The 19,260-nt window shown below is 44.8% G+C and overlaps 1 protein-coding gene across 1 annotated transcript in view; it reads left to right on the forward strand.

Moving 5' to 3' along the window:
* The first annotated feature begins 4,141 nt into the window (after window positions 1-4,141).
* The window catches only part of Frmpd1 (FERM and PDZ domain containing 1), an 82,991-nt gene continuing 67,872 nt past the window's right edge, over window positions 4,142-19,260 (forward strand). The window contains exon 1 of the mRNA XM_048337210.1: window positions 4,142-4,209. The gene's annotated coding sequence lies outside the window, so the exon portion shown is untranslated. The remainder of the gene's footprint in view (window positions 4,210-19,260) is intronic.

Raw genomic sequence — 19,260 nt, forward strand, 5'->3', positions numbered from 1 at the left:
GGCCAGAAGTGGCAGTGTGGCTCAAGAAGAAGAGCGCTAGCCTTGAGCCAAAAGAAGCTAGGGACAGTGCTCTAGCCCTGAGTTCAAGCCCTAGGACTAGCAAAAAAAAAAAAAAAGAGAGAGAGAGAGAAGCCAATGTATCTGTCTTCTGGCACACAAATTAAATGTTTCTAATATCTAATTTAAAAATATTACTCTATTAAAAATGATGGGATCAGGCTTCGGCGTGTGTGTGTGTGTGTGTGTGTGTGTGTGTGTGTGTGTAACTATTATGGAATTTGATCATTCTGAGAACAGAAATGTGTCCTAAATCACTGAAGACAGTAAAGCTGAAATTTGAAGCAGTAAACTATTCTATTTTGGGAACAATAGATGTGCAGTCAGGAAGAGTTAGGCATTCTAAGAAGGAAATTGTATAGAAAAGCTAACTATTAAGTCAGCTCTTAGAAGTATTAGAATGTAAAAGAGATTAATACAGATAAAGGGAAAGTATGGGCACTTAGCAGATGACAAATGGCACACTCATTGCCATAGAGAGAGCAAACTTTTTAGCTGAAATGGTACTTAGGGGAAATAAATTCAAACCTCAGATGTTTTAGTCAGGAAGTCTCATTAGGATGCAACACGACTTCTCATTATGGGTTATTACATAGTGTCACTAAAAAAAGGAGAGACATCTGAGAGGGACAGGCACAACCAAACAACCAGTCTTGCTATATCTTGCTCTATATTAATACTTGATGATATGATGCTATCCTCTCACCAAGAATTGACTCATGACAAAAAAAACCAAAGATTAAAAGTGATCTATATTGAAATGACAGCTGTTAGGGTAGAAGTGGTTTGGTAATTTTTATTTTTTGTTTTAATACTAGGGCTTGAACTCAAGATGTTTTGCTCAAGACTGTTGCTCTACCACTTAAGGCACACTTTCACTGCCAGCTTTTTGCTGGTTAATTGGAGATAAGAGTCTCACAGACTTTCCTCCCCGGGCTTGGCTTTGAACTGCAATCCTCAGATCTCAGCATCCTGAGTAGCTAGGGTTACAGACATGAGTCACCAGTAGCTAACAAGAACTTTATGTATATTTTATGTGTTGATTTATTCATTCAAAAATATTTGTGGAATTCCACAAAGACTAAAATATATAAAATGTTGTCAGGAAGACAGATAGGTTAACAAATCATTGTAGTGAGCATGCTGGGGCGTTATTTGATGTATATGGCAAATTTAGCAGAGGCATGGAGGGAGACTGGCAAGAGTTCACAGAAGAGAAAGTATTTGTGATGGAACAGTTTGCTTGGCAGGCCAAAGTAAAGATAGAGAAAGGAGGAAGCCTCCCAGAGACAGTCATGGATTATGCAAATATTTAGCAGTATGGGATTTAAAATCTCTAGTCATCAGCCACTTTAAAGCTGTGGAATCTAGGTAAGTTATTTCAATTCTCAGAGCCATTCCTTCTCCATAAAATAAGCAGAGTAATCATCAGTATATATAATGAGTATAACCATCACTAGCAAGGTTGGCAGGAGATTATTACCTACAAAAACTGAATTTTCAGGTCATTTCTAGGTTGCTGTTGTTATTTTATTAGGTTGTTGGTATTCTTATTATGCTTCCTTCACAGAAGAAGGATCCTAGAACTGGAATTATGGAACTTTTCCATAAATGACACACATTTAAAAGTGACAGTGTTGGGATTTAAACTCAGATAGTTTGGCTCCTTCCTTCCTTTTTTCCTTCCTTCTTTCCTTTTAGTACTGTAGTCCATATCTTTTATTGTCTGATGAACCCTGGGAACATAAGGAATTTAGAGTGCAAATGTGGGATGAGTGGAGATGGGGTTGTAGCAGTAACAGGTTGGAAGGCCATGTCAAAGTTTATCACTTAATCAAGAAGGTTAAGTGAAAGTATCTACTAAAGGCTGGCAGGATTTGTCAGATATGCGCTTGAAAGATCATGGGCAGCATCGTCTTGACAGATGCAATTAGCCCTTTATAATGAGCTGGTTGCACATACACTGGATAGTTATTAAAACTTAAATAGTGTGACTTCCTACAAATGGTGACCACAAAAGAAAAGAAGTTGATTTAGAGTGTTGATCTTTCCAAGAGAAATGGGCAAATGATTATATAATATATATATATGTTCAAGTCAAAGGCAAACTTGTGTGCCTAGTTTGTGGTAATACATTAGCAGTAAGAAAAAAAAGCCAATCTTAAGTGTCATCACAGCTCAAAACAAACTAACTAGGAAGTCAATTTTGAGTCTAGATGAAATCAACATTCTTCAATGGAATTTGGTATCACAAAAAGCCACTTTCCCTGAGCCTCTTTGTGACAAAGACGACATTATTCATTTATGAAGTGACAGTGTAAATGACAAAGAAGCCAGAGCTTTGTGTAGAGGGAGAGTATGGGACAGAATGCACGGTGGCTGCTATGGAATTGTTAGCACCAAACTAAGTAAATTGTTTACTGTCTTAGATTAGATTACTGATTCAGCACATATTATCAAAAAAGCATTAAAAGATTCTGAAGATTTCCCATTTTTCTCTCTGGTGTGTGTTGAGACAACAGACATAACAAATAGTGCCCAATTGGTCATTTGCAGAGTTTGACATTCTAGAACTGCCATCACTGAAAGCCATGCACAGGACTACAAAAGGTGAGAACTTCTTTGAGATACTTGTTTTTAATCACTGAACGTTTTTGAGCTAATATTTGTAAAGTTGAGTGGCTTTACTACAGTCATGGTTGGCTTGTGTAGAGGGTTAATTGCATTTGTCAAGAAAGAACTAAGTCACATCTTAATCCAAGTGATTTAATTGTATGCCCCTGCATCACACACCAAGAAGGTCTCTGGGCACAGGTGTTGCAGGCCAACAGGATGATGTCATGCATAAATGTTGTCAAAAGCAGAGGGTTTACTCAGCTTGACTCTGAGTACAGTGATCTTATCACTCTGAAGAGAGGTGGCTAAGTAGAAGAACATGCTTATGAGGTTTCATGAACTGAGGATGAAGTCAAGTAGTTCATGGAGATAAAGGGAAACTTTTCAGGGAATTCAATTATAGCAAGTGTCTGTATGGTCTAGCATTCCTGGTGAACATTATCAAGTACCTATTATGTCAAGCTACAGGATCCCAACTAGTGACTCAGTCCCCAGCTTCCAAACATAGAATCCTTTGAAGCTAAATTAAGGCTGTAGAAAGTGCAACTTGAAAAGGAGTATCACAGCGCATTTCCTCCATTCTGGAAGGAGGCAAGGGAGTGCAAAATTAATTGAGGCATTTAATGAAAGATTCAAGAATGTGAAAAGTAAACAAATGGGATTGAATATCTTTGCAACACTGTTCAATGTGGGACTTGCTGATGTGCCTGATAACCTGCAACATGAAATCATTCAACCACAAAACAAGGATGAACTGAAAGCCAAATACAACCAGCCCCTACTGTTGGAGTTCTACAAATGTTACATAAGCAATGATGAAGTCTTCCACTTTGAGGAGACATGCTTTGAATTGGAATACGCATCTGTATTCAGAGCAACTTACTGCTATGAACAGTTCTTTTCAGAACTTACCATATCAGAGTGGACTGTGCGAACCTGGAAAAACAACATCAGTTATCAACTAATTTCACACACCTCACGAAAGAGAAGTGGTTTAGGCCATCACACTAGGGGTGAGGCAATTAAATGTTTGACCAAACATGGGCAGCTAATTTATAAGTTAAATATTTTGTATGGCCCAGGAATACTGTTATAAATCTTCAAGTGGCTCCTGGCAGAAAAAAAAAGTCACTGCTTTAGAGGGTTTCACCTCCAGCAGTCTTCACTTACCAATGCAAACACCTACCATGGATCTCAGGGCAATAGCTCTGGAATCAAGCTACTGTTATGGGAATTGAGCTGTATTTTCTAGTCCACTCCTTGATTAAATCCCCGGTTCCACGAGGGCAGGGGGTATGTATCTTCAGAATTTAACACACAGCATGAGTTTAGTAGGTATTTAGTGCCTATTTTAGCAAGGAAGTGTTCTTGCTTGGCCAGAGACCAGCATCTGGGTATGATACCAGGGAGATGGTAGGATTATTGCCAGTAGAGGGGGTATGATGGTTCAGGGAGTCAGAAGAGGACAGAAATGGAGAGCTCGAAGGTGCCCCCAAAAATAGGAGTTTCGAGGCCTCCGGGAGACCAAGAAAGAGGGTAAGAGAGGCATGCATGAGCAGAGCTGTGAGAATGCAGCACCCCAGGGCCGCAGGAGTTTGCAGAAGGAGTCTTCATTGCCAAACATGGGCCCACCTCCTCCCTTTGTCCCCCAGCCTAGAGCCTGGGGGGCTGGGAACCACAGATGGCAGTGAGGATAGGGGAGAATGTAGAGTTTGTGGGTCGTCCGTAGCTCAGATCTTCTGAAACGCTTTAGAATCAGAGAACCGGAGAAGGCAGGGGCAAGAAAGGAGTCATTCTGGATTCTAGCTCTGGTCTGACAACCACGGGATTGGGTGACCTTGGGGAGTCCGTATCATCCCCAGGACTCATCGTCCCCCCTACCCCAACCCCCGCCCCGGGTACTCCACCGATGCTGTGTGCCCCCTGGGAGCCGGGGAAGGGTGTGTGGGGAGAGGCTGGTGGAGGCTGGGCTGGGCCGGGGTGGGACCGCCCACTGCGGCGGGCCAGGACTTGGGGGAGCCCTTGTTGCAGGCAGGCGGGCCGGCGGGCAAGGCGTGCGCGCGCGCGCGCGGGGGTGGGGGTGCCCCTCCCGCGGGGTGGGGGGTCGCGGCGCCGGGCAGCTGGCCGGGCCCCGCAGCTGCAGCCTCAGCACCTGCCGCCGCCAGACGGCGCGGGCGCGGCCGGGCCCGGGAGCCCACCCCGCCCCCCTCCGGCTGCAGCCGCGGCGCGGGAGGCGGAGCCCGAGCCGAACCCGAGCTGAGCCGCTGCCCGGAGCCCGGCCCCGCCAGCAGCGACCGTGCCCGCCGCCACGGGGCGGGGCGCCCCCCCACCCCTCCCGCCCCTCGGCCCTCGGCCCTCGGGAGACCGCGCGCGTCGGCTCGCCGGGTCCGCTCCGCGCGGGCGGCGCCTCGGCTGCAGGTAAGGGCGACGTCCCACCGCCGGAAAGTTTTGAGAGGAACTGCTTAGACACCCCGACATCCCGGGCCTGTGCCTCGGGGAGCCGCAGGCTGCCTGCCCCCCTCGGCCTCCTCCGCGCTGCCCGCATCCCTAGTCGGGTCCCGGGTGACCAGTGCCTGCCTTCCCTCCTCGTGTGTCCCCCCCCCCCCCCCCAACACACACTCTGCGCGCGGGGGGCTCAGCGCACGTGCCGGTTAAGTTTGAGAAATCTGCGCGTTGGAAAGAGCGGCAAATCGCGAGGCCAACCTGGGTTCAGGTCCGGCAGCCGCCAGCGCCAACTTTTCCGAGTGACCTCGGACCGGCTCTCCCCGCCACTCCTGGACCTGCAGGGTTTGGGCTAGGGACGATCGGTGGCTCCTGTCTTGCCGTTTTTTGTGAGTCCAGGGGCACCCCTGAATGCCTCTGCTCCGAGTCCCATGGTGTGTGTGTGGGGGGGGGGGGGTGCTGGGATGCACAGAAGTCAATCTTCGGGGGGTGGGCAGGGGCGGTCACATCGCTAACCTGCTGCAGCTTTAGGAATGGGGTTGAAGACAGCTTTGGGGAACAGAGGGGAGCTGCCAAGGTTGGGAGTTGGGGCTCTGGATCCTGGTGAGTTTGTCCTGGCTGGGTGACCTTGGACAAGTTCCTCACCCCCCAACCCAGGTTTTGACACCTCAGTGTTCGCTAGGATGCTTGCTGAGGTCCTACGGTGGTTGTGAACTCTAAAGAAGTAGAATCTTGGGCTCTCTGCTTTTCAGGGTCGGGTTGGGTGGAGACCTTATTTCATCAAGAATCCATCCAGCACTTGCAAACACAGGGTGTTGAGAAAATAAAGGAAGCATTTGCCGTTTGTTTCTGGAGGCTCAAAATAGACATGGCAAAGATGGGTGAATGCTCGCCTTGCCTCCCTCAGTGCTTTGGACCGTCATGAAATATTCAGTGGCATAATGATTTGTTTTCAAAGTGGCTTATAGATCAGGAAATGTTTCTGTTGGTGAGGAGGTTATTTTTGCAAAACCTCAAAAAAAAATGAAGGAGACGGGTGGGGGTAGGGGATAATGCACTTTTCTAGGGGGTCCGGGAAGAGAAAACAAGCATGGAAGCATGGAAAGGATGGTTGAAATGCTTTCCAAATGAGGCCATTTAAACATCACTCATAAATCCGCCACCTCCAGTGGTCACTGGACACAGGTGTGGCTGGAGAGGTCTTTAGTTCAGCAAGTACATGTTTTGCGGGACAGGTGGAGTCTGGGGCAGCCCCAGCAAAATAAGCAGGACAGATAAGTCAAGTATGACATGCTGGAAGGTGAGCTTTGTTCTTTTGCCCAATATCTTGTTTATCTTGTGTTGCAATTACTGTCTTTCCAGTGTGTGGATGAAATGCATTACTATGAAAAGATGCACCCACGGAAGTGCTTTTTTATTATTTTATTTTCTTCCTAGACATCCTGGTTTTATGTTTCAGGCTTTATGAAGTCAGAGTGCTGGTGAGAGTATGTTTTCTGACTGGAGCTGAGTACTCGATGTTTACCTTTCCCAAGTGGTACTCTGTATTTGGAGCTAATTTGTCCACAGCCTTTATCTATCAGGTACATTCAAATACAAAGCTGATTTTCCCCCCTTTTCTAGTGGCTCAGCAAGCATGTTCTCACCCCTCATTCCAAAAGTAAACAAAGATGAACATTAGCTCCAGACCCTCTCTCTCCTCAAGGAGCTCAGGTTTATCTCCTGGGACTGTCTAGCTAGAGGGTGGGAGAAGCCTGCACACTAGAAGAGGAATTCAACAGGTGATGAGGAGTGGAAGAGTCATTTTTATGCGAAGGAACTGGAATGATCACAGGTACAGAGCTGGAAAGCACAGATGCAGATGACAACAACCAGTCTGCTGGAAGCACAAAGCACAACAGTTCACAGCAGAGACTTGTGGGAAGAGGTTCTGCAGGCTCCAGACCTGGGCTTGAATCTTCACTGGCTTTGAGACCCTGGGCCTCTGAGCCTCACTTTCCTCATCTGTTATAAGAGAATAATGAAGCTGGATTATAGCTCAGTGGCAAAACGCTTGCCTAGCAAGTGCAACGTCCTGGGTTCAATCCCCAGTACCAAAAAAGAAAAGACAAAAAAATACAGTTAAAAAAAGAGAATAATGATAATTCCCAATTCATAAGATTAAATGAGACCATATGCCCATGTACCTGACAGGATGTTTATGTGTAACAGACATTTGATAACATTCGGCTCCTTTTTCATTTATGGGCAAGTTTAGTACATTTCAGGGCACTATTAGCAGTATAAAAGTGATGTGTAGTGTGTTTGTTTATTTTTAAGTTGGGATGTTGGCACATCTCTAATCGCAGCACTTGGGAGATGGAAGCAGGAAGGAGGATTGCAAGGTGAGGGCCAGCCTTGGTTACAGAGAGAGAGAGATTATGTCCTTAAAAGGGGGGAGGGAGGGGCTGGGAATGTGGCCTAGCAGTAGAATGCTTACCTAGCATACATGAAGCCCTGGGTTCAATTCCTCAACACCACATATAAAGAAAAATCCTGAAGCAGTGCTGTGGCTCAAGTAGTAGAGTGCTAGCCTTGAGCAAAAAGAAGCCAGGGCCAGTGCTCAGGCCCTGAGTTCAAGCCCCAGGACTGGCAAAAAAAAAAAAAAAAAAAAAAAGGAGAAAGAGCCTTTTGTTTGAGCCTGTGCATTGACTTATACTTCTCCACCAGGATGGAAGTCCTGTGACAAGGTGGGTGGATTCTCAGGGTGTCTCCTGATTCCAGAGACAGCAACTCTTTGTTATTTGGAGGGTGTTCAGATCAAATGCTAACATGAACAGTAGCCTTGTAAAGACTGTTAGGTGACAAAGGCTACAGATATGGATTAAATCAGAAGACTCAGTCTCTGCCTCCCACAAGCTTATCGCTCAAGGACCTAGGGGGGAGGATCTGACAGTCAGAAACAGTTACCAATGTATCAGCTTTGTCCATTTATGCTGGGAACTGGGCTTCCCTTCCACCAATGCTCAGGTTGCTGAGCATTTTCAGTGGTCAAGGAAGAACAGCACATGAGGGCAAAGAACAACCATATGGCCTTGGCCCATGATATAGAATCCCCTGTACTGTTCTGCTTTTGTTTGCTCAAATGGAATTCATAAATGCCTCCCATGTGACAGAGAATTGTTGTAGGTGTCTCCGGAACACGTCGGAACAAAAGGCAAGTCCTTACCTTCTTCAAGGAAGGCAAGTTGAAAGCCATAATAAACATAATTCTAGTTGAAGAAACATAATAAACAAGTAAATACAAGAGTAACGTAATTACAGGTTGGAAAAAGCTGCGATGTGCAGGGTGATGTGAGGGAAAGTACTAGATGTGGCGCCTGGGGACAGGTCAGGGAAAGGAAGCCTTTAGCTTTATGGAGGAAAATGCAGGCTCTAGGGGGACACTGCCTGGATTTGCATATTGACCCCTCCTCTCACTAAATGTATCCTCCCATCAAGTTGTTTTAACTTCTGGGCTGGGAATACTTCACACTGCACAGAATCACAGTATCTACTTAGTAGGGTCATAGGATTGAATGAGTTGATAGATGGACTAGTGATGGGTACATAGCAAATGCCAGGTCAAAGTTAAACAAAGGGGGAGGAAACCTTCCACATGGCTTTGGCAAATGCCAAAGCATTGAAGGCCTGGAAGGGCTGATGTGTTCAAGGATGAGACAAGCCACCTGCCCAGATATATCATCCTCACAATTACTAGGGAGACCCCAGAGCCTGCCCCTGCCATGCAGAAATGAGTTTCAAGAATTTGGGGAAAGGATCACCTGGCCACAGCATAGAATGGGGCCCAGAGTTGGCTGTTTGAGAGACATGGCATTGTGGGCCCTTTTCTTCAGGATTTCATTCTCTTCCTCCGTACCTTCTATTTTCTACTCTTTCTTGCTCCTTCTTTCTGTTCTGTTCTTTCCTCTCCCTGGCTCTCTCTTCCTTCTCATTTCCCTCCCTGCCTTTCCTTTCTTCTCTTCTCTTCTCCCTTCCTCTTCTCTTTGCAGAACTAGCCCTTAAGAGCAGTGCCCCTTTGGTGCTCACTAATGTGTGAAGGGAAAATGAGTCCTGCTGAGCCCCTGGTGCTACCAGCTTTGGTACCAAAGCATTGGGTATCCTCTTGGTCCTTCTCCCTTTCCTCTCTTGAGCCAGAACCTCTACAGCAGAAAACAGTCATCTATGACCTTAAGGATAGTGTTTGTGACCTTTTCCTCTCCCTTGCTCCCTCCTTACTCTGTAAGTGTTGGTCACTAAACCTTGTCATTATAATTCCAGAATCATCCTCAAACATACCCCCCACCTTTCTATTCTGTCTCTGAATATCAAGCTTTTCTCCTGTCTATCCTAAAGTGAAGCTTCTGGTCATGTTACAGCCCTCCTCAGGGGTGTCCTCTGACACACATGTCCTCTGTATGTAGAAATCCAGAGTCCTCAGCCCAGCAGATGTGATACTGTCTCTGTCCCTTTTCTCAAACCCCTTCCTACCTCAATGACATGCTCTCTACTTTTAGTCCCTCAGTCCCACCCCTAGGTCTGCATCTGGCCTCTGCTTAGCATGTGCCTTGACTTTGGTGGTCTTGCCATCCCTGAAGGGCTAAGCTCAAGCCTTACTTCCCCTGGGAAGATGTCTTTCTGATTGTAGGATTTTCATCAACATCCCCCACCCCCCATCACTCATTGGCCTTGGTGCCCCTTATGGAGAAGCAGTTGCTGTCAGCCTTGAACTATTTGGTGTGTGGTCTCTTGTGTATGTGGCTTCGACCCACAAAGAAACTCCAAGAATTCTGGGCACAATGTCCCCACTTCTATCCACCCCTCAGCCCTTTCCATGGAGCCTAGCACTAACACCAGCTTGACAGTGTGCTTGCTGTTCTTTGACAGCCTGTGATTTTCCTACTTTGGCTTGGTGGCTTAGCTCTTGTGGATTATTCTGCTAAGACAATATCAGCAAGTAAAGAATAAAAGGGTGCGGGGAGGAGAAATGCTTTGAGGTAAGGAAGGACTTTTGAAATGTAAGGTTTTGTCTACGGCCATACCACCCTGAACGTGCCCGATCTCGTCTGAAATGTAAGGTTTTGTATGGGTGTTGTCCCAAAATGGAAGAGGAAATAAGACACAACTCAGATTGTATAAGAAAATAGTAGAGGGTGTATGCATGTTTTGAGAGTATTTGTGTACTTTTAATCATGTCTCCAAGTCTTTTAATGGTCACTTTATGTAAATATTTCCTACCCTCTTAAAACTACCAATCTTTAGCAGATTGTGGACCTGATCTCAACCAATCTGAGCAGAGGGGCAGGGCCTGCTGCTATAGGGATAAAAAGGGAGCAGCCTGCCTGTTCTGTGTGCTTGCCTGCCAAATCTTTTGGTTGATGGCACACCCTTCTGCAGAAATAAATTTTGCCTTGCTGTTCCTTTTGAGATGATTTTCTTATGCAATACTCCAACATCCCTAGCCATTTCTAATGGGAAACAGCTGGGGAAGCCTGATTGGTAGTTGGTTAGATATGAGGGTAGTAGCCATTATTTTTTTACTGAAGTAACACAGTATTTTCAGGGTGTCATCTGATGTTTAGAGACATTTTGGCTAGTAGTTAAAAATGATTAAAGCAACCAGGCATTGGTGGCTCATGCCTGTAATCCTAGCTACTCCAGAAGCTGAGATTGGAAGATAGTGGTCTGAGGCCAGCCTGGGCAGGAAAGTTGGTGAGACTCTTATCTCCAATAAACTACTCAGAAAAAGCTGGAAGTGGCACTGTGGTTCAAGTGATAGAGTGCTAGCCTTGAGCACAAAGAGGCTCAGGGACAGCACCCAGGCCCTGAGTTCAAGCCTCAGAACCAGAAAAAAAAGATTCAAGCAGCCAGGCCCCAGTGATTCACACCTGTAATTCTAGTTACTCAGGTGGCTGAGATCTGAGGACTGTGGTTCCAAGTCAGCCCACGCAAGATAGTCCATGAGACTCTTATCTCTAATTAACCACCCCAAAGCCAGAGGTGGAGCTATAGCTAACTGGTAGAGCTCTAGTCTTGAGCCAAAGAAGCTCAGGGATAGTGCCCAGGCCCTGAGTTCAAGACCCAGTATGGGTACAAAGACAAAAAATTCAGGCATTTCATCATTTCCACCTGCTAAATAATGTGCACCCTTAACACTGTCCTTTTGGAGAACACATATTCATGCACATACCTACACACATTATTGCATGCTATCATATGCATGCAAACACAAATTCAGACACTACTACAGACTAGTGTAGTCTACAAGAATGAATATATTCTTTTGACTTCTGTTAAGGAATGATCTGAGAAGTTCAATAGAAAGATAACATGGCAAAATTTCAAACTCCTGAACGGAAAGGGCTTCAGAGGAATTCTTCCAGATGCAACATTGCTTTGTTCTCTGAGACTTTAACAGAGAAGACAGATGTGCAGGCAGATGAAAAATACTGTGCTTCCTGTCCTAAGTATCAGGGTACAAAGGGCTAGGTGACAGCCTCCCTGACAAGCAGTAACAACCATCTCCCACTGAAAATATTCTTCCCTAGCTAACTGGTGAACAGGGAGAAGTTGGTACTTGGTTGTTTTCTTTGTTCCAAGTGTTGAATTCAAAACAATGCAAAGGCAATGATTAAAATAAAAGTGAGAGTGCTACTTATTTGTTCTTAGGAAAATAATTGGAGTTGGTTGTGGAGTCTTTGTTCTGTCTGGGCTTAGCTGGAAAAGGACATCAAACCCAGGCTGTCCGGAGGCTTGCCCAGCCTTTGTGCAAATGCTGCTGGCCCCTGATTAGGTTAGAAAGTGCTATTTGTATGGAGATACATGCTTTTCTACTTCCTCCCTGGAGCCAGGGGACATTCTGTAATATAAGAGCAGGTGAATTTATTCTTTCTCAAACTCTTTTTTTGGGAGGAGTAATGTCTATATTTAGTTCTTTACAAAAGCTGTGTAATAAGTTTCTTAGAATATAGTTTGTCTATATTTCAAACACCTTGCTTCTCACATTCATCATAGGATATTTTAGCTACCAGTTACAAATGCTTACATAGGAATGTTAGCTCTGGAGACCTTTGTCTAGTGCAGGAATTCTCCCTAGCACACCCAACCCATCTGCCCAGACCTGTCAATCCTTCAGACACCCCCATCCAACTCTTCTAGTTGGCTCTGATTGTTAGAAAGCTTGTCATTATGCTGAACCAAAAGACTTCCTCCAGCCAGTGGCTGCCCTATTGGTCTTGATTCTTCCCTTTGAGGTCCCACTCCAAAATTTGTGTCTTCTTCCTTGTAGTTGTTATATTAGCCATTTGAAAGTTCAGAGACAGGGATCAGGGCTTCACTTCTAAAAAGACAAAGCTAAGAATTGGATACAGCTGTGTAGGTGAGGTCTAATGAGCACAGAGAGAGTGGGACCACTGTCACCTTACAATCTATCCTTGTGTTAGCATAGACCAGGCACAGTTAGGTTCCCCGTGGGTCCTCCTTTCAGAGTCCTGCATTGGGCCACAGGAACTGTATGTATATTGTCAGCTACCTGGTAGGCTAAGCAAGAGACTGTCCTGGACCAGTTGCTGGTGAGGGGTGGCTCATCAGCCTTCGGTTTGTTTGTTTTTTGTGGATGTTGTTTGTCTTATTGCCTGTACCAGGATTTTAGCTCAGGATTTGAACCAAGACTCATGCTTGCTTGACTTGCTTGCTCAAGCGGAATTACACCTCCAAGCCCAGCTTTTTGCTAGTTATTTTAGAGGTAGGGTCTTGGAGGCTTTTCTGCCCTGCTGGGTTCAAACCTCAGTCCTCTGAATTTCAGCTTCCTGAGTAATTGACATCATAGACATGAGCCACTTGGACCAGTACCTGGCTTTTTCCTGACTCTTTTTTTTTTCCTTGCTGGTCCTGGGGCTTGAACTCAGGGCCTGAATGCTACCTCTGAGCCTCTGAGTGCTCAAGGCTAGCCACATCGCTACTTCGGCTTTTTCTGAGTGGTTTATTGGAGATAAGAGTTTCATGGACTTTTCTGCCCAGGCTGGCTTTGAACTACAATCCTCAGATCTCAGCTTCTTGAATAGCTAGGATTACAAGTGTGAGCCACTGGCTCCTGGTTCTTCCTCACTCTTAAAAGGACACTTAGCGTGGGATGTAGGAGCCACTTGGATAATCCGAATAAGCTCCTCATCTGAAGATCTTTAGTTTAATTTCATGTACAAAGACCCTTTTTCCAAAGAAGGTCACATTTCCAATTTCTGGATTTGAGACTTATCCATACTGTTGGGGTTGGCATAGTTCAACATTTGACATTGTACTCTCTCTACTTTGTAACTGCCAGTTCTCCAGTGTCAGTGGCCTCCGGTTTTTATTCCACAAGTGTCAAGTCTCTTTCTCCCTTCCTTCAGCATCCTGGCTGTGACTCTCCTCATCCCTACTGTGTGGGTGGGAGGGGCCCATAGGTATCAGGCTGCCCAGAAAATGTAGGTCTTTCTGGTCCACACCTTCATTCACCAGCGTGTTCTGACTAGTCAATGGAGTTTTATCAATGGGAAGAAGCTGTGGCTGTTAAAATATTCATTGCCAGTTCTTAAGGAAGATCCCTTAGTGAATGCACTCTGAACAGAGAAGAAGCACACAGAGGAAAACAGGTCCTTGCATTTTCTACCTAATTTGGTCTTCATTAAACTCAAAGGAAATTATTTATCTTCTCAGTACTCAAATATACATCTCTTTCTTTTTTTTTTTTAATTAAGAGTGCTCACTGGAAGGCTTAATCTTGCCTATAACTAATCTGTTGAAATGCATTATGGTCCTTAAAGTGTAATTTTCAGCCTACTCTTGGCTTCTGGGCTGTCTGGGTAGTTTACACTAGCATGTGCTTTTCTCCAAAATGTGTGGGCATCACTTTGTTTGTGGTAGATGTTTCATAGCGTAGGTGTGCATGCACACATACACAATGCACACAAGGCCTGGGGCAAGCAGAAGTGCTGGTTCTTGTACAGCAGGTAGTGGATCTGAGGGACAGAAAGAGGCAGGTAGCTGGGAGGGACTGGGCATTAAGCAGCAACTGGGGTTTCCATCTCATACTTGCCAAGAACAGCTTTCTGGGCTAATATCCTAATTCAATTCACCATGCTTTACTTTAAAAAAAAAATGTATGCAGGAGAGAAGGGGAGGGGAGGTAGAGAGGGAGGACATAGACGCATCCGTTCCAGCCTCACCTGCAGCTGGCAGTCAGTCTGCTCTGGTCAGGGACCTGTGCCTTACAGAGGTGACTGGAGCCCAGCAGAGGGAGAGACATTTCTTAGAGAGATCCAGGAGGGACTGGTTTGAATTGCGCCCTCAGGGTAAACAAGAGATGAAGTGGGGGATAGATAGAGCAATGTACCCAAAGGTGTCTTTGGCTGTGTCCCCACTGGGGCTCCAGAATACATGCTTTCTGGTCATCACCTGGAGCTGTACTAGGAAAATCTCAGGATTGAAATGGACCTTAATGCTAGGGGTGGGTGGCGCATGCCTGTAATCCTACCTGCTCAGGAGGCTGAGATCTGAGGATTGTTGTTCAAAGCCAGCCTGGGTAGGAAAGTCTACGAGACTTTTATCTCCAACTAATCACCAAAAAGCTGGCAATAGATCTGTGGCTCAAGTGGCTGAATTCAAGCCCCAGAACCAGATAGAAGGAAGGGAGGGAGGGAAGGAAGGAAGGAAGGAAGGAAGGAAGGAAGGAAGGAAGGAAGGAAGGAAGGAAGGAAGGAAGGAAGGAAAAGGAACCTTAAAGATCTCCTAAGGATCACTTGCTGGGAATTACCTACATTTCTCAGAGGCCAAGAACAGGGAAATGAAGTGGTATTTTTTGTTTTTGTTTTTGTTTGCTCGATTTCCCATTTTTAAGGTTTGTTTGGCACAGCGGCTTTGAAATGACCTCACTTTACCTCTATGTGGAATGTCTCTTCCAGGCCAGAGGAGCTTCCTCCCACTATGTCTTTCCTCCTCCAAGGTAATACTCCCTAGATTGTATGGTTGGTGGAGACTTCCATCCTGCTTCAATTTTCTCAGAACTTCTCTGGGGCATTGAGCCCTGCTGCTTGCTAAATCTACAGCTTAGAAAAGGGGCTGTTGGGGCACAGACTCAAGGAGATGAATGACAATGATTAGGACTGCTGGCATAGTTGCATCTGGCTTCCTGCTGTGCCATTGCTTGCACACTGGTGCTCATGCGCTCTCTCTCCCTCTCTCTCGTTCTCTCTCTCCCTCTTTCTCTCTTTCCTCTCTCCTTTCTCCTCTCTCCAGTAGCCAGTAGCCAGTGTTATGTGGCCTAAGTCAAGGGCATATGTGAGCTTCTATGTTTCTGTCTTAGCTTGCTTCTGGAATCAGTCTACCTTGTTAGTCAAGTTTTTGCAAGAACTCTCTCTGTCCTCAGAGTGGCTGCAACCCTAACAGCCAGCCTCTGTAGCTTCTGTCTGTTGTCTTGGGACATGACCACCTGACCTGTGTGGTCCATCTGTCTCCTCCTTAGTACCCTGAAGCCTTAGCACTAGACTCACAGGGACTGTGGGGCTATCTCAATGTTGACTCTGCAAGCATAGATTTACTAGCTGGATGAACAATAGCCCATTATTTAATTACTAATTTAAGTGATTGCTTATGTTTACTCACAGGATAGAAGACACAGGGTGGACAGGATCTCTGTTTTCTTCTTCCACCTTGGAAATAATCAATGTTCATTTCCTTTTTAGGTCATCTGAAAGGTTGTCCTGGAGAAGAGAATAAGATTTATTCTCTGTGTGTACACTGTCTAGACTAAGCTTACTTTCCTCCTAAGTTATCATCCTTTCCAAAATCTCATCAAAGTCCCCAGTTTTCCAATTTCTTTCTTTCTTTTTTAGGGGGTGGTACTAGAATTTGAATTCAGGGCCTTAACATTTGCTAGGCAGGTACTCTACCACTTGGTCCATGCCTTCAATCTTCCCCAATTTCCTAATTCTTTAAGCTGAAAGCCTTGCTAGCATTTTTTATTCTTTCTCTTTGTAAAGGTTGCTTCTCTGACTGGGCCTGTTTCCTACCTGTGGCCTGGCTTATTTCCTTTGCGTCCTTAACATTACATTTTGTTCTCCAGTATAGAATGATAATCTAAAAAAAAAAAAAAAAGAATGATAATCTACAGCACAGAAAGTATGGTTCTAGACCTTAAGAATGTAGGGCTAGTGTGTTCACAGCCTTGTAGAGGTCATGGTCTAGTGTGGGAAGAAACCAGCATGAGGAGTTCTATGGTCAGAAAGGAATCCAGGTCTGAGAAAATCAGAACCAGACAGAGAGACTAGCCACTTGTGGAATGTTTGGTCTTTTTGCCCTCAGGGAAGAATTACCTAGAAATGTTTGTTGCCTGAGAAAAACTAGGTCCTCCCAGAATTTTTGCTTTGAATTGAAATTACTAATATGGAAAATCCCAGCACGGATGTTCTGTGTTAGGGACCTTCTTTTCTCTCTTCCTCCATTTTTCTGAGAAGAAGAAGGGGGGAAAAAAGCTCAAATCTCTGAATCAACTGACCTTTATTTATGTACCAAGGCCGCTGGGATATAAAGTTCAATTGAACAAGTACCATTTGTAGATCTGAAAATGTCTAGGTCGATGAAGAATTATATGACTACAGAGAATTAATCTACTAATTGTCAGACAGTTTCAATTTCCCAGTTGTCTGGATGACAGTTAGTTGCATACAGACCTATGTACATTTATCCCCTCTTGTATTTATTCTGCCCAATTTAATTTGGTTAGATTCTATAAGCTTTTATTGATGGCCTATTATGTAAGTTTACTCCAGTGTCAAGAGCCTAGGGGTATGAGTGAATATATTCTTATCCAGAACTTTCTTTTCTTGTTAGACCTACAAGATTTATACCCAACAGTCAGCAAGTCATCTTCTATTCCCTGGGGAGTATTGAGTAGATTTAGTATGAGTGCTTCCTGGCCCGGGCCAATGGATGCTCAGGAGAGTTCTCAAAGAAGGCATTTGGAGGAGTCTGTAGTGGAGACTGACAAGGTAGGAAATGCAAACCAGGGCCGAGATGCAGAAAAACAGAACAGAAGGTGAACTCAGTATGCCAATTTGACATGAGTTAATTTTTCAGCCTCATCCCAGTCTCTTCCTCTTATGTCTTAATAACAAAAGCATTGTTTTTAATGCATAATGCCCTAGACTTGTTTTTTTCTTCTCATCACCTACTGGCAAAACTAGTATCGTGTGTGTGTGTGTGTGTGTGTGTGTGTGTGTGTGTGTGTGTGTGCCCACCCATTCTGGAGTTTGAATTCAGGGCTTGGGTACTGTCTGTGAGCTTTGGAGCTCAAGGCTAGCATACTATCACTTGAGCAACATCTGTCTTTTTTGGTAGTTAATTGGAGATAAGAGTCTCATGGAGCCAGGCGCTGGTGGCTCACTCCTATAATCCTAGCTGCTCAGGAGGCTGAGAAATGAGAGGATCATGGCTTGAAGTCAGCCTGGGGAAGGAGAGTCCATTAGACTTTTACCTCAAATAAACTACTCAGAGAAAGCCAGAAGTGGCACTATGGCTCAAGTGGTAGAGCCTTGAGCACAAACTGGCTCACAAAGATGGACAACTTGGGGGTGGGAATATGGCCTAGTGGCAAGAGTGCTTGTCCTTGGCTCGATTCCTCAGAACCACATATATAGTAAACGGCCAGAAGTGGCACTGTGGCTCAAGTGGCAGAGTGCTAGCCTAGAGCAAAAAAGCCAGGGACAGTGCTTAGGCCCTGAGTCCAAGCCCAGGACAGACAAAAACAAAACAAAACAAAAAAGATGGACAACTCTCAGGCCCTAAGTCCAAGCCCAGGACAGGCCAAAAAAAAAAAAAAAAAAAAAACCAGAAAGAAAGAAAAGAAAAGAAAAGGAGTCTACTGGACTTTCTTGCCTGGGTTAGCTTTGAACCTCAATCCTCAGATATCAGCCTTCTGAGTAGCTAGGATTATAGGCATAAGCCTCTAGCACCCGGCTTCAAAATTAGTATCTTTTAAGTCTCATGTATTTCTGCTGTTCTGGCCTCATTACTTTCCTCTCCTTCTTACAGCATTTTGTCTTCTCCTCTAGTATGGAGCTAGGAGTATAAAGACCCTCTCAAAATGTCAGTTGAATAAAGGAATGCAAATGACTGATGGACTGTGTCTGACTTACTAAGAAAGGAATGAAGGATATATCGAAGGTGCAAATGGGGGCAGTGGGCAAACAGCAGGGGGACTACAGGGCCGCCCTTGATATTTGAAGAGGGAGTAGGATGTTGATTTTCTGATGATCTGAGGCACACAGTAAAAACATAGTATTGAAACTAAACCCTTAGGGGAAAAATCTACTGCAAAAATCTAAGAATTGCAAATAAAAGCAGCAACACTCCCTTTCTAAATCTACCAAAGGCTTCTCTACTAACTGCGAGATTGTGATCAAGATAACCTTTCTGGTTCATATCTGTAACCCTAGCTTCTCAGGAATCTGAGATCTGAGGATCACAGTTCGAAGCCAGCTCAAGCAGAAAAGCCTGTGAGACTGACTCTTAACTACAGTTAACCAGAAAAAACCCAGATGTGCAGGTGTGACTCAAATGGCAGATTGTCAGCCTTGAGCAAAAAGCCAGGTGAGAACATGAAGTCCTGAGGTCAAGTCCCAGTACTGGTACACGCGCGCGCGCACACACACACACACACACACACACACTCATACAAACAACCTTTTTGGAGGACAGTATGGCTATATCAGAGGTTTCAAAACTTGTGCATAGTCTTTTTATTAAAGTCATTTATTTTAAAAAGATGAGTTTACCAAACCACATACATGAGCAGATACACAACTACCAAAGTGGCCATGGAATAGACCGGTGTGCATAGTCTTTTACCTAGCAGTGCCAGTCCTAGGAATTCATCCTAAAACAACTAGAGTTGTATTAGGCAAAGACGTTTATCCCAATAATTATTTGTAATACAAGTATTACAAATAAACTAAAGGCCAACAGTAAGGGGGTTAGCTTCAAAAGTGTCACTTTGATTTCATAAAACATAAAAAAGTAATGTTGCAGAGTAGCAAAGGCAAAAGGAATATTGAGTCTATTTTTAAAAGAAAATAGGTTATAAACCAGTATAAA

This window comes from Perognathus longimembris, chromosome 1 (assembly GCF_023159225.1).
Source record: "Perognathus longimembris pacificus isolate PPM17 chromosome 1, ASM2315922v1, whole genome shotgun sequence".
Classification (NCBI taxonomy): domain Eukaryota; kingdom Metazoa; phylum Chordata; class Mammalia; order Rodentia; family Heteromyidae; genus Perognathus; species Perognathus longimembris.